Genomic DNA, 19970 nt, shown 5'->3' on the forward strand with positions numbered 1-19970 from the left:
ATTGAAGTTAGTCTTTGATGACACCAATCGTGGGACGGGATTATAATCCCGGCTAAATCACTCCCACCTAATACGGAACCTAATGCCTTAAACTCTCTACTTTTTACTTTCTTTTTCACTTCCTAGAGATTAGTGAAACTCTCTACTTTTTACTTTCTTTTTCACTTCCTAGAGATTAGTGAAAAAGAACAAAATGAATAAATGCGTAAATTGTTCCAAGATTTTAGACGGATGGGTCAATAAATCACTACTAATTATACTAAATTTGTGCAATTATTGAAAATATTTTTAAAATAATTGAAAGCGCTTTCGATTCTTCAAAAATACTTTCTATTATGTTTGACAGAAAAAGTTATAAGTATTTTTTGTTCAAATAAGTATTTGAAGTGCTACCTGAAAAAAATAAAAAAATAAGATGACGATACCTTTAAATATGCTTCTAATTTAAGCGTTTTTACTGAAAGTGCTTATGAAAAAAAATAATCAATAAATTAGAAGAATAACCATTTCATATAAGTTGTAATTCATTTTGTAAAATACGACGTGAGACTTTTCACATAATTCAATAAATTCAACAAACTGTATGGACCCTCTTGTGCTGCTAATTCTCCAAGAACTGTCCACGTACATTTAATTTGTACACTTTTATTTCTTTTCAATGTAATGGATGTTAGCGTCGACGACTTCTTTGGCAACATTCTTAGCTTCAATGAGGGGGCAGCCCGGAGATTACGCAGTTCCCCGCTTCCAAATTAGTACAAGTCATAGCACAACTAAGAACATGGAAGGTGTACACGAAAACGGTAACTTTTACTGCTCTTTCGGTATTTGTACCTTGATGTACAAGTAATCTACCGTTATTTTACATCACAGTTTTCCGTTTCTCCGGAAAACAGGAAGCAAATATTAAAAAAAAAAAAAAAAAAATTATTACTCTAGTGGTAGGGCACTTACCTATACATACTGAAAAAAGTTCAAATCTCGCTCCTAAATTTTCTGGTTTTTTTATTTTTCAAAAACAAAACCAGGAAATTTATATCGACATGAAATTTCACGGATTTCGCTTGCTGAAAAAATAATTCGGGATCTAATTTTCACTAAGCTGATAGTTTAGGACTAAATCAGCACTTCACCTTATATAAGCTGCAACCTTCATACATATACACTCGTGTTGAAGAAAACCTGTAAGCAATCTAAATCTGAGATGGATCATTCATAAAACCTGCAAGTAATCTAAATCTGAGATGGATCATTTCATTCTCTCATGGCTTCCTTCTCATCCTCTTATTTTCTTCCATTATATTTACAATACATGCATGCGATCTAACCGAACGCAGTGCTCTCACATCCTTCATGAGCACTCTGTCTTCCCCTACATTGAACTGGACTGCTTCAGTTGATTGTTGCCAGTGGGAAGGCATCACATGTAGTCAGAATGGTTGGATCATCCAATTGCGGTTGCCATCCAAGGGACTCAAAGGAGGTATTTTTCCTTCATCACTTGGAAACCTTAAGCTTCTTTCGCACCTCAACCTCTCCCACAATCTGCTTTCCGGCTCTCTTGAAGCCGGGATGTCTTTGTCCTTGAGTCACCTTGAGATCCTTGATTTGAGCTATAATCTTTTCTCCGGAGAAGTACCATTGTCTTTATCATCAAGTTACATCCAAACGGTTGATTTTTCGAGCAATCAATTCAACGGAACAATTCCATCTTCATTCCTCCAGCATTCCTGGAATTTGAGCAGTTTTAATGTCAGCAATAATCATTTTACAGGCCAAATACCATCCCTTATCTGTCTCCGTTTCTCTTCGCTTAGAGTCTTGGATTTCTCCCACAATAATTTCAGTGGCTCAATTCCTCTAGGACTAGGAAACTGTTCCGAATTGGAGGTCTTTCGTGCTGGCGACAATACTCTCTCAGGGTCCCTTCCTGCTGATATCTACAAAGCTCAAGCACTTCAAGAAATTTCATTATTTACTAATAGCCTTTTCGGACCCATCGGTGAGAATGTTGGGAAGCTCTCCAAATTAAAGCTCAAGCATCTTCATTACAACAATCTAGAAGGTCATCTGCCCCCATCTTTGATGAATTGCACAAACCTTGTTGAAATAAAACTCGGATTCAACCGTTTTAGTGGGAATATCTCCGCGCTTGATTTCTCTAAACTTACTCAACTTAGTAAACTAGATTTTATAAATAATATGTTCACTGGTATCTAGCCAATAAGCCTTTACTCATGCAAGTCCCTCAAAGCACTTCGACTGGCTGCAAATGATTTCGAGTGACAAATCCAACCTGAGATTCTTCAGTTGAAAAACTTGACCTTCCTCTCGCACTTTCTAACAACAGACTCACCAATGTCACGGGGGCAATGAAGATATTGACGGGCTTCAAAAGTCTCAGGGTGCTCCTTTCAAAAGTTTTTGTAGGTGAAGAAATGCCAGACGGGGATATAACTGTCGATTCCGGGTTACAAAATCTGTGGTGTTTTCAATTTCTTTGACAGTCATACGAATTGAGCCAGAAAAATTGTACTTTTCTTCTAATTACTACTTCAATCAGCCCTCTCTCTTACTCTCTCTCTCTCTCTCTCAAAACCATCCACACATCGCACCCTTCCTTCCTACCTCTCCCTTGCTCCCCCTCATCTTTTGCACCCCATAATCATGAATTAGATCGGAGTGCTGGACTCTATCTTGACAGACGACCTAAACTTGCAACTCTGTGTAACCAAAAATTCTGAGAAGTTTTGAGCTAAGACCATTAAGTACCAATAGCATACCAAATTGTATAAACACACCCAAGAACGTGAAACCCACTTCATCCAGATTCGAATACCCCTCCCTGATTGATCAGTAAAATATACAAAGGAAACTGAAAATACTCATCAGCTGACTCTGAAAAGAAAAGAAAAATAATACCACTTTAAATAGGTCTTCAGTACGTCCTGCCATGACTTTCCCTTGAACAATTATATGGGCACATGGATCTTTCTTGCAGCGTACAGATGACGTAACTGGATCAACTGATATTCCTCCCGTTTTTCTTGCAATCAATTGATGAAGTTCAGTAAAAGTCATGTCTTTTGTATCCAGGTTCAACAATGACAAACTCCCAAGAACACCAAAATATAGTCGAAGTATGGCTCATATGATTATTGAGTAATCTAAGAAAGGTGGCTGATATGATTTAATGCTCAGCCTTCTTAGTTTCTTAATTAATGACAAGGAATTAAAACTAGCGCAATGACAAAGTATGGCTCAGCATATATCATGGTGCCAATGGCATAGTCTGACTCGTCAGGTCACTCATTGAGATAACATCTTACCAGAAAATAGGGACCAAGGGAAGAAGCTCTTGCTTTAGAGAACCCATATGGAACACAATGTCAACAGAAAGGACAGCATTCGTGAAGAAATCATGCTGCAAGACTTTAACTCCATTTATACACACAACCTGCATACAACAGATAGAAGCTTTTTATTTGTTTCTTTCTTTATTCATGCAGGAACTAATCCATAAAGAAAACGTGTATCAAACTGAAACACAAAAAATCAGATTTTTAAGGTGATTAAAACCTTTTGGGGGAACATGCATAGGTTTTGGACTATCTTGCAGAGAGAGGCTTGGAACACTTCTCAAAGCTTATGGTGGGTCAGGATTTATCTGCTTCAGTCGCAGCTCTCGGGTAGCATGTACCAGTTCAGCGAGATCATTTTCTGTCATACCGGCTTTAACTTTCCCCAAGATTTCTTCCTCAACTTTTTTATCACCAGAAAACTTTTGTGGATCAGGCTGTCCAAGAAGTCGAATGTTAGGAGTAATAAACAAACAAGGTTTGGCGAAAAATTCTTTGAACAATTACCTGCATTGCTACCACAACTTTATGAGGATTGTTCAAAATGAATTTCTTTATCAGAGGAGAGAAAACAGCTATAGAGCCTTCCTTTTTTATTCTGGCATTCAGTTCCATTAAAAAATTGCCATGCTTCAGTGGATCAAAGGGATCCATACCATATATCCATTTATCCTATAGAGATTTAATATATTAAGTTCATGATTAAGACTAAATGGCTATTAATAAAGAATGTATATTATGAACGTAAAAGAAAACAAAGACGAGTATATCTTACAATGGACTGGAGCATTAAGGACAAGCCTTCAGGGAGTATTTTCTTATTATGTTCCCCGCAAATGAACTCCATTGTATTCATCGATGCTTCTACAGCATCTGCATCAAAGCCTTTCTCCGCAAATAGTATAAGTGTACTCGTGACTACTAGCTCTACCTTTGAAATGTCATCGCGAGAAACATTGATCACCAATATACTCAATAGAGGTTGAAGGAGATGAAAATCAACCTCGATAAAAATATCTCCATAGCCATATTCCAGCAACATTCTCCTCAATGGAGAAAGAATAATTGCCGAAATGAGATGAACAAAAACATCAATTGTTTGCTCAGTCTCCATGTCTAAGGGCCTATCACAGAGCAACCAGCTGAGGCATACCATGTTTTTCTTCTCTAAGTCACCTGAATTACCAAAAGGATAGTTCTTAAGAATCCTGACTGACTCTGAAAATGGTCTTTGTGGTTTGATCCTTGATAAATTTGGTGCTGAACTTGCATCAAACATGTCTAGGTACTCTGAGAGAGAGAGAGAGAGAGAGAGATTAGTACCACAATCTAAAACTTATATCATTCGTCACGACTCACAATTAATAAAAGGAAGCCATTAGATAAAGTCAAAGTGTTAGTGACCAATATATTTCTCTAACAGCTTCTAATTTGTTTCTTTTTTCAATTAACCTCTGATTTAATTCTTCAAAACAAATTGGATATAAAACTGAAATTATGGGACATTTGCGATTTACAGACTTGACAGCCTTGTAAAGGAAATCCATTAAAGCAAGTGACTAGAAGGGATAAAATGTAGTAACAAATCCTGTAAGAGGCATTATATATTCATGATTTTAAATGGTAATATCCTCAATAGGCTCTTTTTTTAACTATAGATTCTCATCGAGTTTATTTTCAGAAAATTCGCCCACTATTTTATTAGAGAAATGGCGAAAATAGTCTTGCAAGTTATTCACATGTGCAGACGCTTAGTTGGATCATCGTTTCCATAAAACCATATCCTTGCGTTACTGCGATGGTAGTTATTCCGGTGGAACTCCTGTAATTTTATTCTCAGAAATTCAGAAAGAAAAGCACTGTAGCACTAAAACAATATTGAAGGAATAATTCATAAAAATTTATCCTTCCGAATATGAAAGAAAAATGTAAGCCTGTTGGATCGATGACCAAACCATAAAAAATACATCTTAATTAACGTCACAAGACTCACAACACATGAAAAACCACAGTTTTAAAGTTTATCATGGTATCTGATATATCAAAGAAATAATCATCCTGTTTAGTGAACACAACAAACCTTGAAGTCCTCAAATGTCAATTGGGGCATAATTTGTGGATCCCCAGCATGGTCAAAATTGTAGGTACTGTCCGGAAAAACGGCCTGTAGAAAATGAAAAGCAGATGTATGATATTAGAGATATAGTAAACAAATTAGGAAAAAAAAAATATGAACACTAGGCAAGCATAATAACCATACTTGTAGCTCTCTAGTCATCAGTGGTAACAAATGATTGTGTAGCTTAATATGTCGGAAAAAAGAGACGGGTGGTATATAAACACAACAAATGACCTCAACAAATCTGAATGTTACCACTGTAGTAAGCACACAAGTATGTGATTGTGATTATACAGCCACAAGCTATCATGTTTATGGAACCTAATCACAATTAGTAAAGATCATTTGGGCGCTCTAATCATAAACATAATCATATTGGCGTGTACTAAACAATAAGACTCCCCAAAGGAAATGAACTGAGAGAAACAGATGACGTTATACGAAAACCTATACAATTTGAATAAAAAGTAGAGAGAAAAATTGCCTGTCGAGCAGTAAGCTTCAGTACATCTCTCGCCAGTGGCCAAAATTGGAATTCCTTCATCTGATTGAAGACGAGTCCTGAAATTATGAACAAAATTCATTTTACGATGAAATGGCACATTAATATCATGCTTGGAAATTAATGAAACTCATAATTAATTAAGATACATAAAATTTTGCCAGCACAATGCAAAACCAAAGAAAACAAAACACAAGAGAATTGGGCACATGCATCAAATGTCCAACCTTGATGAGATAAATCTTCGGATGGGTCGTTAAGCTCATAAGCAAACCCTGTTGCCAGAAAATCTGGATGTCCTCCACACAATTAGGAAAGAAGACAGCATCGAGGAGTAGATCAACGAAATTATGCAATTCCTGATGCAGTTACGAAAACCATATAATTTTAGGAATATAGATTAATCAGATACAAACAACCCAAATTAGACCCACATTGTAGTTTCGTTTCCAACTCGTATTTACCTTTGTAGTTGTGCACTTACCAGAGTAATAGGTCCTATCAGCATTGACTTTACAATACATATAAGTACTGAAGCTCTTTAAAACCAACTCGGTAAATGGTCTTTTCAATGGGTACTTTCTTGACCCACATATCACACTCTGCTGCAATATGTTGGCCACTCCAGTCGAATCGTTCCTGCATCTCGACAGTTCAACAAATATATGAACAAAAGCACGAAATCCACAACTGCATTACCTGAAAAAGCAGAGACTTTGGAAGAGAACTCACTGTATCGTTTGGAAAGTAATGCCGAAGACCCTTTTCTTGGAGGTGTTGGACAGAGACATTATTTGGGCACCCGTCTTTTTGTGCCGGAAAAGCACAGCGTTGGAGTTGCAGTCTCCGATGAACTCTTCGGAGACCTTCTCGAAACCGAGCTTCTCCGCAACGTCATCTTGCACACCAGGAACAGGAAGCTCTAAGCACACCCAGAAAAGAAACAGAGAAAATAATGGTCGATTAATCTCAAATTTACAAAAATGGTAGCTTGGGTTGGGGTTACAATGTACATACCTGGTGGAGAACGAGGAGACTGAGTCGGCGGCATGCCGGCGGCGGTTGAGGATACGGAGTAGTCTGTGGTGGCGGAGTAAGGGATCGGACGGTGGTGTGGTGGTGGTGATGAAAATTCTGCTCAGAAATGGGGTTTTGAGTTTTTGAGAGAGAGGAAAATATCGCGAGAGAGATGTTAAATGTAGTGAGAGAGTGGGGGTTTAAGGAGAAGCTGACCGGCCTGTGTTTACGGGGCTGACCGTACGGACACGATTAGCACCGTATTGGAAACTGGAATTCGTGGAGTTTGCGGATTGGTGGATGGTGGTTTTGGGAGGGAAATATTTCGCTCCAACCCCTTGGTGGGGAGAAGCCGAGCCGAGCCGATTAATCATGTTGCATTTTGTTGGAGAATCATGCTTGCTTAATTACACTTGACTAGTAAATAAGTTCAATTAATTATGATTTTCAATTAATTATATTAGTTATTATCTTCTATATATAAAGCCAACACAAAATGTGAACAGTGATTTTGGTGTCATCAAGCTTCAACAAAAATGCCTTCAAGACAAAAAGCTTCAAGGGCATCCCAAAATAGTGCATCAAATAAGGTAAGGACATTTCGTCATTTTAATAGTGTTTTTTTTAATAATTTATTTTTTGGTACAGTTTTTTATTTTTTTTATTATAATTAGTACCTCATAATAGGCTAGCAATAATGTGATTCAATTTCTCTATTTTTAAACACGTTCAAAACATCTTAAGAGGCGTGTAATGTCAGTTATCAAAAAGGTCTTTCACATGTTGATCATAATGTGATTCAATAAGTTGTCAAATGATTGTTTTTTTTTTCTTTAACAAACGATATTATCTACACTAAGGGGGAGGGGGTGGACTTAGCTTACAATGGGCTAACAATAATGTGATTCAATCAGTTGTTTTTTAAATATTATTTTCTCTATTTTTAAACACGTTCAAAACATCTTAAGAGGTATGTAAAAAAGGTCTTTCGCACGTGGATGATAATATGATTAAATTAATTGTCAAATGATTGTTTTTTTTTTTTTTTTAACAACGATATTATCTACACTAAGGGAGAGGAAATGAGTTTAGCCTCACAATAGACTATCAATAATGTGATTCAATTAATTGTTTATTAAATATTATTTTCTCTATTCTTAATGTAAATTTTATAGAGACCGATTTTATTATGTGAATTCAGCTACTTTAATTGGTTTTATGAGGTGTTTCTTTTAGCATGATCTAAATACATTTAAAACGTGTAAGTCACGTTTAACACGTCGTGATTCAAAAAATATCTTCTACACGCGCTTGAACGCTTGCATGAAGCTTAGTGACTAGATGAAGCTCATAGACATAGGTGTAAATACAAAAAAAAAATAATAATAATAAATAAATAAATAAAAATTTATATTATGGAAAAGAGAGAAGTTTGAGAAAAATGTGAGGGGGAGAAAACGTGGAATTTTGTTTAAATTAGAGATCTGATGTGATGACATATAAGTCTATATATTTATATTATTGCTCATGACTTTATTTTATGATAAAGACCAAATTGTCTTTTCACAATTTTTTTATTGACAAACAGAATTTTGTTAACAGGTAGTTTGGATTATTAAGCTTTGTTAAAATGCTTTGAATATTTGTCACTAAGCAACGGGGTTTAAGGTATTGGCATATAGTTTCATACATACATAGCCTTTATGGGAAAGGATTTCAATTTTTTTTAAATGGAGATTAGTTGTGGGGTTTATGGAACTTCAATGATCTGAATTGTTTAGTTTTCAAGTTGCACCTCATAGATTATCATTGTAAAATATTAGCAAATCAGAAATATTTGAAGTATCTAATTGAGTATAAATAAATTGACGAACATTATGTTTTAAGAAACATTGAAATTTCATCGTAACAATTAAATAGGCAAATATTTTCGGATTGAATTAAATTTTTGTAAGGATGATCTATAAATCGAGATTTACAGATAGATGATTAGAATCGTTGAAGTTCGATAGGGGGTGAGTTCTTCAAGTCTACAACTAATCTCTATTTTTTTTAAAGAGGGGATCCCTTCTCTTAAACGGCTAGTTCATAAATAGGATTTGTTGAATATTTTGGAAACTATTCAAACTACACTAATGAATTTGTTATTCTTTGATAATGGTCTCATTCGAGGTTTAAGACTCAATTATAACTTGGCTATTTTAATTAAATATGTTATTTACACTATAAAAAAAATCATGCACTTATCAGCTTGTAATCGACTAATGCTTAGGCTTACTTTGTTTCTTTTACGCACCAAACTTTAAGGCTTTCCACAGTGGCCCAAAATTGAGTTTGATTATTATATATAAATGTTAAACTCACCTTGATCACTATGGAAGACTTAAATATCAGAGCTCTCGTAGCATGACAGCAACCACAACTCAATATTGGATTATCTTAGCATTGTATTATTAATCCAAGATGTTAAAGTAATGTTAAACTCAAGTCATGTAAGTTCTTGTCCTTGAGAAGCTCGTGTTCAAGAGGCGGCTAGACTCTACTTAGGTGCACCTAAGAGTTTTTATCATGGATGGCCAAAATTTAAGCCCCAATTTCATAAATAGCAGTTTTTATAAACAAAAATTCAAACACAGCCAAAACCACAAGTGAATAGACTCAAATACCCTCAAAATTAAAACATCAGAAACCTAAAATCTAAACCTTACTAGATATGGAAATTTCATAAGCTTATGAATAATTCTGGATTCACTGCCAAAAACAATTGTTGTATACAACTATATCAACCTATGAATTTAATTATGCCATTAATAAAAGGGCATTGCATATCAAAAAAATCAGTTATGTTTGATCTTAATGAAATAGTAAAACTCTGTCTGATCCAACCCCGTCAATACCAGACGGGACAACTAAATTCTAGTGATTGTCATATACTAAACTTCATGAAGTTGATTCCGGGGTGAAAAGGAAAATTAAGAAAATCCATTAACAATTTCTACAATGAAAAGAAATCATTAGTGAAAGCAAGCCAAAGAGCTCCATTCAATTCCTATGACCCAATATGCTGATTACTACCCTAATTTGGTCAAAGTACGTACCCATACCATGTTGGGGGGATTTACACAAGTCAGTTTTCTACGATGAGAAGTAGCCAGTCCTCTTATATGTGTATTGGATGACTTAGATTAAGAATGGACTCCAATATCTAAGGACTTCAAGCATGTTGTAATTGGGAGTTAATTTTTTTCAAGGTTTTAAAAGACGCTAGGCGCTAGTCGGGCAGAGGGCTGAAGCCTAGAGCCTAGGCGGTTAGGCGGGATCTAGGAGGGCGCCTAGGCGGACCAGACGAATTTAATTAAATCTACTATATTTCGTATAAATAAGTGTCTATTTATACTTAAAATATATATAATTTCTTCATAAACTAGAATTACATGTATATTATGAGCTATTGGAACATAATGAAAACATGGGAAACAAACATATAATGTGTAACATCCCGTCCCGAAACTAACGAAACGTACATTTGAAATTACAATTTTACCCCTAATCTATTTGGTTACGCTTAGTGTTGTGTTGTGTGGGTTGTGGGACCACACACAATCATACATTTTCTTTTTCTTCCCGGGATTCCCTCCCTCATTCCCTCACTCTGTCTTTCTTTTTCTCTCTCTCTCTCCCCGAGTTCCTCTCTTCTTCTTCTTCCTTCTGCAAACACACGGACATACACACAAACATACCCAATACTTCACCAATCGAGAAACTAAGACCACCATTGAACTCGTGAGGTTGTGAGGAGCACAACCATACCAATTCCAGGTAAGAAATCTAACGTTTTCACGTCGATTTCACGAGCTCAGTTTTGGTTACTGTTCATGCAAATTTAATTTACTTAGTTTTTGGACATTTGGAGCTTATAGTTGTGTTTGTGAGGTTCCCAGGAGCTTGGGAGTAGCTCGTTGGGTGAATTTGGACGTCAGGATCGTTGGGTGTGGAGTTGGCCGAGTTTTGGAGATTTGGACAGGTATAATCTCGTCATTTTAGGCCTTAAAACTTGTTGGGTCATGTTCTACTGGCTTTAGGGTTCATTTTGGTGCAAGAAACGTGGAAAAAGGTGGAAAAACGAGAGAGATATAGTGAGTTGCAGGTTTTCCGGCGACGGTGCCGGCGACGGCGTCGGGGATAGACTGGAGAAGGAGACGGAATATTCCGTCAAAGTTGACGGAATATTCCTGACGCCGTTAACGGCATCTGGTTAGATTTAACGGAATATTCCGTTAGTTGACGGAATATTCCTGACGGCGTCTGTTGACACCGTCAGTGTGCATGGCACGTGGCCGCGCGTGGGGGGCGCGTAGGTCCGTGCCTTGGCCGGCGCGTGGGGGCGCGTGCGTGGTCCAAAAATTTTTCTAAAAATATGGGTGTGATCCTGAGGTTGTGTAGAGCACGTTGGTATATTCATTTGTCCAATTTGAGCAATGTATGAGAAGTTATTACGAGAAGTTGCTTAGGTGCTTTTAAATTAACGTTTTCGTAACTTTGTCGCGTTTAGGTGATTCGTATTCCGAGGACGAGCGTTCACACTGGAGGCACGGGGGCTACGACCCTTCTAATTATCAGTGAGTGGGCTTTTGTTTTCCGTATATACCTATATACATATTAATTCCCAGAAATTAATAGAAAAGGTTATTTGTTTTATGCCATGCATCATATAAATGTTGTTTACGCATCATTGCATGTATTAGTAGCGGCATACATATATATATATATATGTGTATTTGGTGCTGTGGACGCACAGGTAAGTGCCAGGTAAGCGATATTCATGTTGTTATGCAATGGTAGTTTGAGATGTTTAGAGAGCTCATAATCTGCACCCCCGGTGTTAGTGCTCCCGCCCGAGGCCAGGGCACAGCCTTCACGTGTATGTTCACCAGCACCGCATGCTCGCCTTGGATCCAAGTTAGGTGCAAGCCTGTCGTACAGACCACAATAGGTGGTTCCGACTTGTAGGTGACCCGCGATTTATCGCACAGCTTCACGTGATCGTAGCACTAGAGCATACATATATATATTACACCCAGCCTGTCGTACAGACCACGTTAGGTGGTTCCGACTCGTGTGCAGATTCAGATATTGAGTTGAGATTGGAGCTCTAGATTCAGCCGTACAGGTCACGTTAGGTGACTCCCGGTTGCTAGATTATATGTTATTGATGTGAATTACGCTTGAGTATTTATATTTGATTATGAGTTTCCGTTGTGGCATATTCTCGAGCATGAATGGCATATCATGGAGCATGATTGACATATCTATACATACGTATATATGTTCATTTTCTGGGAAGTATACAGGTTTTACGGCGAGGGGTTAGAATGTATTTTGCTAAAGAGTTTTCAAAGAACTTTGTTTTTGCCCACTCACGCTTTTGTTTTTGCGCCCCTCCAGGTTCTAGTGGTCTAGCAGGTTCGGTGGTTTATCCCAGAGGGCGTCCCGGCATTTCTGACAGACTCTCACCATTGTAGGGTCACCTTCGAGTGTATTTATGTCGTATCTTTTCCTTTTGGACTGTTGTAGACTTGCTCTGAATTGTGTCTCACATACACTAGTACCTTGTATGCTAGTTAGTTTTTAATTATTAGTACTTTTATATTACTATCTTAATAGCTTCCGCACGCGCACATGGCTACGTCACCTTCGTGTGACGGCCAGCACGCCCTGATCTCGGTCGGGGTGTGCCAGCTTGGTATCAGAGCCTAGGTTTGGCAGTCCTGTGTCTTTGTGAGTATTCTAATAGTTGGTGTCTTCTGTCAGAATCATGCCGCCTCGTCAGGAACCACGTCGTTCCGATGAGCCTAGTTTCCCCGATCTTACTCAGTTGGGGGAAGTGATTGCCACAGCCCTTCAAACAGTGATGCGCCCTCCCCAGAGGACTCCTCTGGAGACTATGTATAACCTGAAGTTGGATAAGTTTAAAGGTAGTGAGGGTCACGAAGGCGCAGAACGTTGGTTGGAACACATAGAGAAGACTTTCCGTGTGTTGCATAACCAGGGGAACCTTCCTATGGAAAGGTGGGTTGAGACAACCTCTTGGTTTCTGGAGATGGAGTCTGCAGCTTGGTGGGAGCAAGAACTTCGTAGGTTGACTCCAGCTCAGAGGACCGATTGGAATGTTTTCAAGGACGTATTTCAGAGGAGATTTGTACCCCCTGAGTATATTGATCGTAAGAAACAGGAATTTACTGAGTTGAAACAGCGAAAGATGACGGCTAACGAGTATTATCGTAAGTTCACTGATTTGTCTCGTTACTATCCTGATGTCGCTGGTAATCCGGCGGAGATGCTTCGTCGTTTCCGTCTAGGCACTAGGAAGAGATGGCGTTCTATGGCCACTACTACTCACTGTGAGTCCTACCAGGATTTTTACGAGATACTGTTGAGGATAGAGGACTCTGAGAATATGTCGAGTGACAGTGATGAAAAGAAAGATGACAAAGGAAAAAGTCAAGTGTCGCTTGGGCCTCGCCAAACTCAGAACTTCAAAAGGGGTGGTGCCAGTTCGAGTTCGTCTAGTGGTGGTTTCAGTGCCTCTGGACAGGGACGTGGAGGTAGGTTTTATGGAGGTGCTCGAGGCCAGAGACAAGGTGATGGTGGCCGAAGCCGAGTCCCATTTTGCCGTAGGTGTAATAACCGACACTTCGGCGAGTGCAAGCAGATTAGCGGTAGTTGTTTCACGTGTGGACAGGTGGGACATAGAGCGGTGAATTGTCCTCAGGGTCAGCAGCAGAAGCCGCAGCAGACCTTTATGCCGCCACCTGCACCGATTCGGCAAATCCAAGGTCCGAGTAATTATGGTCAAGCAGGTAGAGGTGGTGCCTATCACTATCAGGGTGATGTTATTCCTTATGCTCCGGGACAATATCAATACCCCCAGGACATGTACTCACAAGGTGGTTATCCCCCGTATCCCAGCAACTACATGCCGTATCCTCCAGCTCCGGTTGGTGGTTCTCAGTGGTACCAAGGAGGACAGTATCAACAGGGTGAGATTGCCACTAGTAGTGCAGGGTCTTCGAGACAGATGGGTCAGCCCAGTCAGGGGCGTAGAGCTCAAGGTCGCGGTGTTCAAGCGAGTAGAGGTCGCGGTGGACGACAGCAGGGCCAGGGGCGTATTCACAATATTTCCCTACAGGATGCTCAGAACAACCCGGACTTGATTATGGGTACGTTAAACATTCTTGGTTATTTTGCTAGAGTCTTAATTGATTATGGAGCTACACACTCCGTTATTTCTCATACATTTGCTCAAGTAACGCAACCTCGCCCCACACCTCTAGGGTACGATTTAGAATTCGCTATGCCTAGAGGAGAGAGATGTGTTGTAGATTGTATGTACCCAGGATGTCCAGTGATAGTAGAGGGTGTTGTTATGCCCGCTGATCTTATTCCGTTAGATATTGTCGATTTTGATGTGATTTTGGGCACAGATTGGTTGCACTTCTATCGTGCCAACATTGATTGTTACGGGAAAGTGGTTACGTTTCACCGTCCTGGATTACCTGAGGTTACTTTTGTGGGTGAACAGAGTGGAGTAAGACACGGCGTTATTTCGGCTTTGCGAGCAAAGAAGTTGTTGTCTAAAGGTTGTCAGGGGTATCTAGCTCATGTGGTGCTAGAGGAGACCGTTTCTAGCAGAATTGAGGATGTGAGAGTGGTTAGACACTTCCCTGATGTTTTTCCTGAGGATTTACCTGGTTTACCCCCAGATCGAGATGTGGAGTTCAATGTTGAGTTGCTTCCAGGTACTAATCCTATTTCTTTAACTCCTTATCGTATGGCTCCTGCTGAGTTAAGGGAATTGAAAGTGCAGTTACAGGAATTAGTGGATAAGGGATTTATTCAGCCTAGTACTTCACCTTGGGGCGCTCCAGTGTTGTTTGTGAGGAAGAAAGATGGGACTTTGCGGCTGTGTATCGACTACAGGCAATTGAATCGGGTGACGATTAAAAACCGTTATCCATTGCCTCGTATCGATGATTTGTTTGATCAGCTGAGAGGTGCTTGTGTATTTTCTAAGATAGACTTGAGGTCTCGGTACTATCAGCTGAAGATTAGTAGGGATGATGTTCCTAAGACGGCGTTCAGGACTCGTTACGGTCATTACGAGTTTCTGGTTATGCCGTTTGGGTTGACGAATGCACCAGCAGCTTTTATGGATTTAATGAACCGGGTATTCCAGCCTTACCTGGATAGATTTGTCATTGTCTTCATTGACGATATTCTGGTGTATTCTAAGTCCAAAGCGGAGCATGTCCGACATCTTACTTTGGTGTTGAAGAGGTTGAGGGAACACCAATTGTATGCTAAGTTTAGCAAGTGCCAATTCTGGTTAGATCAAGTCGCGTTTTTGGGGCACATCATTTCTACTCAAGGTATTCTGGTTGATCCTCAGAAGGTTGCAGCTGTGGAGAGTTGGGAGCAACCACGAACCGTCACTGAGGTGAGAAGTTTCATTGGTTTGGCGGGATATTATCGGAGATTCGTTAAGGATTTTTCGGTAATTGCTTTGCCACTGACGAGGTTAACAAGGAAAGATGTTAAGTTTGAATGGAATGATAAGTGTGAGCAGAGTTTCCAGCAATTGAAGCATTGTCTCACTCATGCACCTGTTTTGACACTCCCGGACGATAGTGGTGATTTCGAAGTTTATAGCGATGCTTCCTTGAATGGTCTGGGATGTGTATTGATGCAGCATGGTAGGGTGATTGCTTATGCTTCGCGGCAGTTGAAACCCCATGAGATGAATTACCCTACACATGATTTGGAGTTGGCTGCTATCATCTTTGCGTTGAAGTTGTGGAGACACTATCTTTACGGAGAGAAGTGTAGGATCTTCACAGATCACAAGAGTCTTCAGTATCTTTTCACCCAGAAGGAACTTAATCTTCGTCAACGGAGGTGGTTGGAGTTGCTCAGCGATTACGATTGCACGATTGATTATCACCCTGGTTGTGCGAACGTAGTGGCCGACGCACTTAGCAGGAAGTCACATGGCCGTATCAATGCGTTGTACGCTAGTCGTATTCCTCTTTTGGTGGACTTGCGTGCTACGGGAGTAAGGTTTGAAGCAGAAGATCGAGAAGTGGCATTACTTGCTAATTTTCAAGTTAGGCCAATCTTGGTGGATCGGGTGCTTGAAGCTCAGGTAGCTGATGAACAGATTCAAGAACTAATTCGAGCTCGAGATCAAGGAAGGAGGCGAGATCTCAGAGTTCGTGATTCTGATGGCATGTTGATGTTAGAGGGTAGAATGTTCGTGCCTAGTAATGTGGAATTGAAGAAGGAAATTCTCGATGAAGCACATATCTCGGCTTATGCCATGCACCCAGGGGCAACTAAAATGTATCATACTATTCGACCATTTTACTATTGGCCGGGTATAAAAAGGGAGATAGCCGAGTATGTGAGCAGTTGTGCTGTTTGTCAGCAGGTTAAAGCAGAAAGAAAGAAGCCGTTTGGATTGTTGCAGCCGCTTCCCGTTCCAGAGTGGAAATGGGAAAATATCACTATGGATTTTGTGTACAAGCTCCCGCGTACACATAATGGCTTTGACGGCATTTGGGTGATCGTTGATCGGCTCACTAAGTTGGCACATTTTATTCCAGTAAGAGAGAAGTATTCTTTGAGCCGGTTAGCGGAATTGTTTATCTCGAAGGTTGTGAAGTACCATGGTGTCCCTGTAAGTATTGTCTCAGATCGTGATCCACGATTCACATCGAAGTTTTGGGTAGCTTTTCAGGAAGCTTTGGGTACGAGACTACTTTACAGTACGGCATATCATCCACAGACGGACGGACAGTCCGAGAGAACTATTCAGACATTGGAAGATATGCTGCGAGCATCGGTGTTACAGTTCAGTGATGCTTGGCACCAGCGGTTAGATTTGATGGAATTTGCTTACAACAACAGTTTCCATTCGAGCATTGGCATGGCGCCATTTGAGGCTTTGTATGGTAGATCTTGTCGCACTCCGTTATGTTGGTCAGAGGTTGGCGAAAGAGTCTTGGTAGGTCCGGAGATTGTCGAGGAGACTACTCAAAATGTTCAGGTAATTAGGTCTAACCTAAAAGCAGCTCAGGACAGGCAGAAAAGTTTAGCAGATCGACATGCTACGGACAGAACGTATGAGGTCGGAGATTGGGTATTTCTAAAGCTTTCACCGTGGAGAGGTGTTGTGCGGTTTGGAAAGAAAGGGAAGTTGAGTCCCAGGTACATCGGACCATACATGGTCACAGAAAGAGTTGGTGAGGTAGCTTACAGGTTAGAGTTGCCTCCGGAGTTGGCTAAAGTGCATAACGTTTTCCACGTATCTATGCTCCGACATTATGTTGCTGATTCGTCGCATGTGATACCTCCTCAACCGTTAGAGATAAATCCAGATTTGACGTATGACGAGGAACCGTTAACGATCTTAGATTGGAAAGAGAAGGTTCTGAGGAACAAAACAGTGAATTTGGTGAAAGTTTTGTGGAGGAATCACTCGATTGAAGAAGCGACATGGGAGACAGAAAATAGGATGAGGGATTTGTATCCTAGATTGTTCTTTGACCGTTAGGGGTGTAATTAGTTATTTTGAATTTCGGGACGAAATTCTATTAAGGAGGGTAGGTTGTAACATCCCGTCCCGAAACTAACGAAACGTACATTTGAAATTACAATTTTACCCCTAATCTATTTGGTTACGCTTAGTGTTGTGTTGTGTGGGTTGTGGGACCACACACAATCATACATTTTCTTTTTCTTCCCGGGATTCCCTCCCTCATTCCCTCACTCTGTCTTTCTTTTTCTCTCTCTCTCTCCCCGAGTTCCTCTCTTCTTCTTCTTCCTTCTGCAAACACACGGACATACACACAAACATACCCAATACTTCACCAATCGAGAAACTAAGACCACCATTGAACTCGTGAGGTTGTGAGGAGCACAACCATACCAATTCCAGGTAAGAAATCTAACGTTTTCACGTCGATTTCACGAGCTCAGTTTTGGTTACTGTTCATGCAAATTTAATTTACTTAGTTTTTGGACATTTGGAGCTTATAGTTGTGTTTGTGAGGTTCCCAGGAGCTTGGGAGTAGCTCGTTGGGTGAATTTGGACGTCAGGATCGTTGGGTGTGGAGTTGGCCGAGTTTTGGAGATTTGGACAGGTATAATCTCGTCATTTTAGGCCTTAAAACTTGTTGGGTCATGTTCTACTGGCTTTAGGGTTCATTTTGGTGCAAGAAACGTGGAAAAAGGTGGAAAAACGAGAGAGATATAGTGAGTTGCAGGTTTTCCGGCGACGGTGCCGGCGACGGCGACGGCGCCGGCGTCGGGGATAGACTGGAGAAGGAGACGGAATATTCCGTCAAAGTTGACGGAATATTCCTGACGCCGTTAACGGCATCTGGTTAGATTTAACGGAATATTCCGTTAGTTGACGGAATATTCCTGACGGCGTCTGTTGACACCGTCAGTGTGCATGGCACGTGGCCGCGCGTGGGGGGCGCGTAGGTCCGTGCCTTGGCCGGCGCGTGGGGGCGCGTGCGTGGTCCAAAATTTTTTCTAAAAATATGGGTGTGATCCTGAGGTTGTGTAGAGCACGTTGGTATATTCATTTGTCCAATTTGAGCAATGTATGAGAAGTTATTACGAGAAGTTTCTTAGGTGCTTTTAAATTAACGTTTTCGTAACTTTGTCGCGTTTAGGTGATTCGTATTCCGAGGACGAGCGTTCACACTCGAGGCAGGGGGGCTACGACCCTTCTAATTATCAGTGAGTGGGCTTTTGTTTTCCGTATATACCTATATACATATTAATTCCCAGAAATTAATAGAAAAGGTTATTTGTTTTATGCCATGCATCATATAAATGTTGTTTACGCATCATTGCATGTATTAGTAGCGGCATACATATATATATATATATATATATATGTGTATTTGGTGCTGTGGACGCACAGGTAAGTGCCAGGTAAGCGATATTCATGTTGTTATGCAATGGTAGTTTGAGATGTTTAGAGAGCTCATAATCTGCACCCCCGGTGTTAGTGCTCCCGCCCGAGGCCAGGGCACAGCCTTCACGTGTATGTTCACCAGCACCGCATGCTCGCCTTGGATCCAAGTTAGGTGCAAGCCTGTCGTACAGACCACAATAGGTGGTTCCGACTTGTAGGTGACCCGCGATTTATCGCACAGCTTCACGTGATCGTAGCACTAGAGCATACATATATATATTACACCCAGCCTGTCGTACAGACCACGTTAGGTGGTTCCGACTCGTGTGCAGATTCAGATATTGAGTTGAGATTGGAGCTCTAGATTCAGCCGTACAGGTCACGTTAGGTGACTCCCGGTTGCTAGATTATATGTTATTGATGTGAATTACGCTTGAGTATTTATATTTGATTATGAGTTTCCGTTGTGGCATATTCTCGAGCATGAATGGCATATCATGGAGCATGATTGACATATCTATACATACGTATATATGTTCATTTTCTGGGAAGTATACAGGTTTTACGGCGAGGGGTTAGAATGTATTTTGCTAAAGAGTTTTCAAAGAACTTTGTTTTTGCCCACTCACGCTTTTGTTTTTGCGCCCCTCCAGGTTCTAGTGGTCTAGCAGGTTCGGTGGTTTATCCCAGAGGGCGTCCCGGCATTTCTGACAGACACTCACCATTGTAGGGTCACCTTCGGGTGTATTTATGTCGTATCTTTTCCTTTTGGACTGTTGTAGACTTGCTCTGAATTGTGTCTCACATACACTAGTACCTTGTATGCTAGTTAGTTTTTAATTATTAGTACTTTTATATTACTATCTTAATAGCTTCCGCACGCGCACGTGGCTACGTCACCTTCGTGTGACGGCCAGCACGCCCTGATCTCGGTCGGGGTGTGTCATAATGTGTGTTCATTCAAGTATTCAACAATTCTCTTAC

At 40.2% G+C, this 19970-nt stretch overlaps 1 long non-coding RNA gene and 1 pseudogene across 2 annotated transcripts; one reads left to right on the top strand and one right to left on the bottom strand.

Moving 5' to 3' along the window:
- Positions 1-1497: 1497 nt before the first annotated feature.
- LOC137724950 (presequence protease 1, chloroplastic/mitochondrial-like) lies at positions 1498-7162 on the bottom strand (annotated as a pseudogene). Its single transcript, XR_015962152.1, has 15 exons — positions 6998-7162; positions 6713-6902; positions 6445-6619; positions 6208-6339; positions 5963-6039; positions 5440-5523; positions 5099-5181; positions 4135-4657; positions 3867-4031; positions 3542-3796; positions 3330-3457; positions 2923-3112; positions 2101-2184; positions 1784-1940; positions 1498-1625 (listed from the first exon to the last, which is right to left on the bottom strand). The product of XR_015962152.1 is annotated as a presequence protease 1, chloroplastic/mitochondrial-like (transcript).
- An 11574-nt stretch (positions 7163-18736) lies between these two features.
- LOC148696975 (uncharacterized) lies at positions 18737-19841 on the top strand. Its single transcript, XR_015962117.1, has 2 exons — positions 18737-18805; positions 19640-19841. It is a non-coding gene; the product is annotated as an uncharacterized LOC148696975 (long non-coding RNA).
- Positions 19842-19970: the final 129 nt, after the last annotated feature.

Source organism: Pyrus communis, chromosome 5, assembly GCF_041283825.1.
Source record: "Pyrus communis isolate YQ-2024b chromosome 5, ASM4128382v1, whole genome shotgun sequence".
NCBI classification, from domain to species: Eukaryota; Viridiplantae; Streptophyta; class Magnoliopsida; order Rosales; family Rosaceae; genus Pyrus; species Pyrus communis.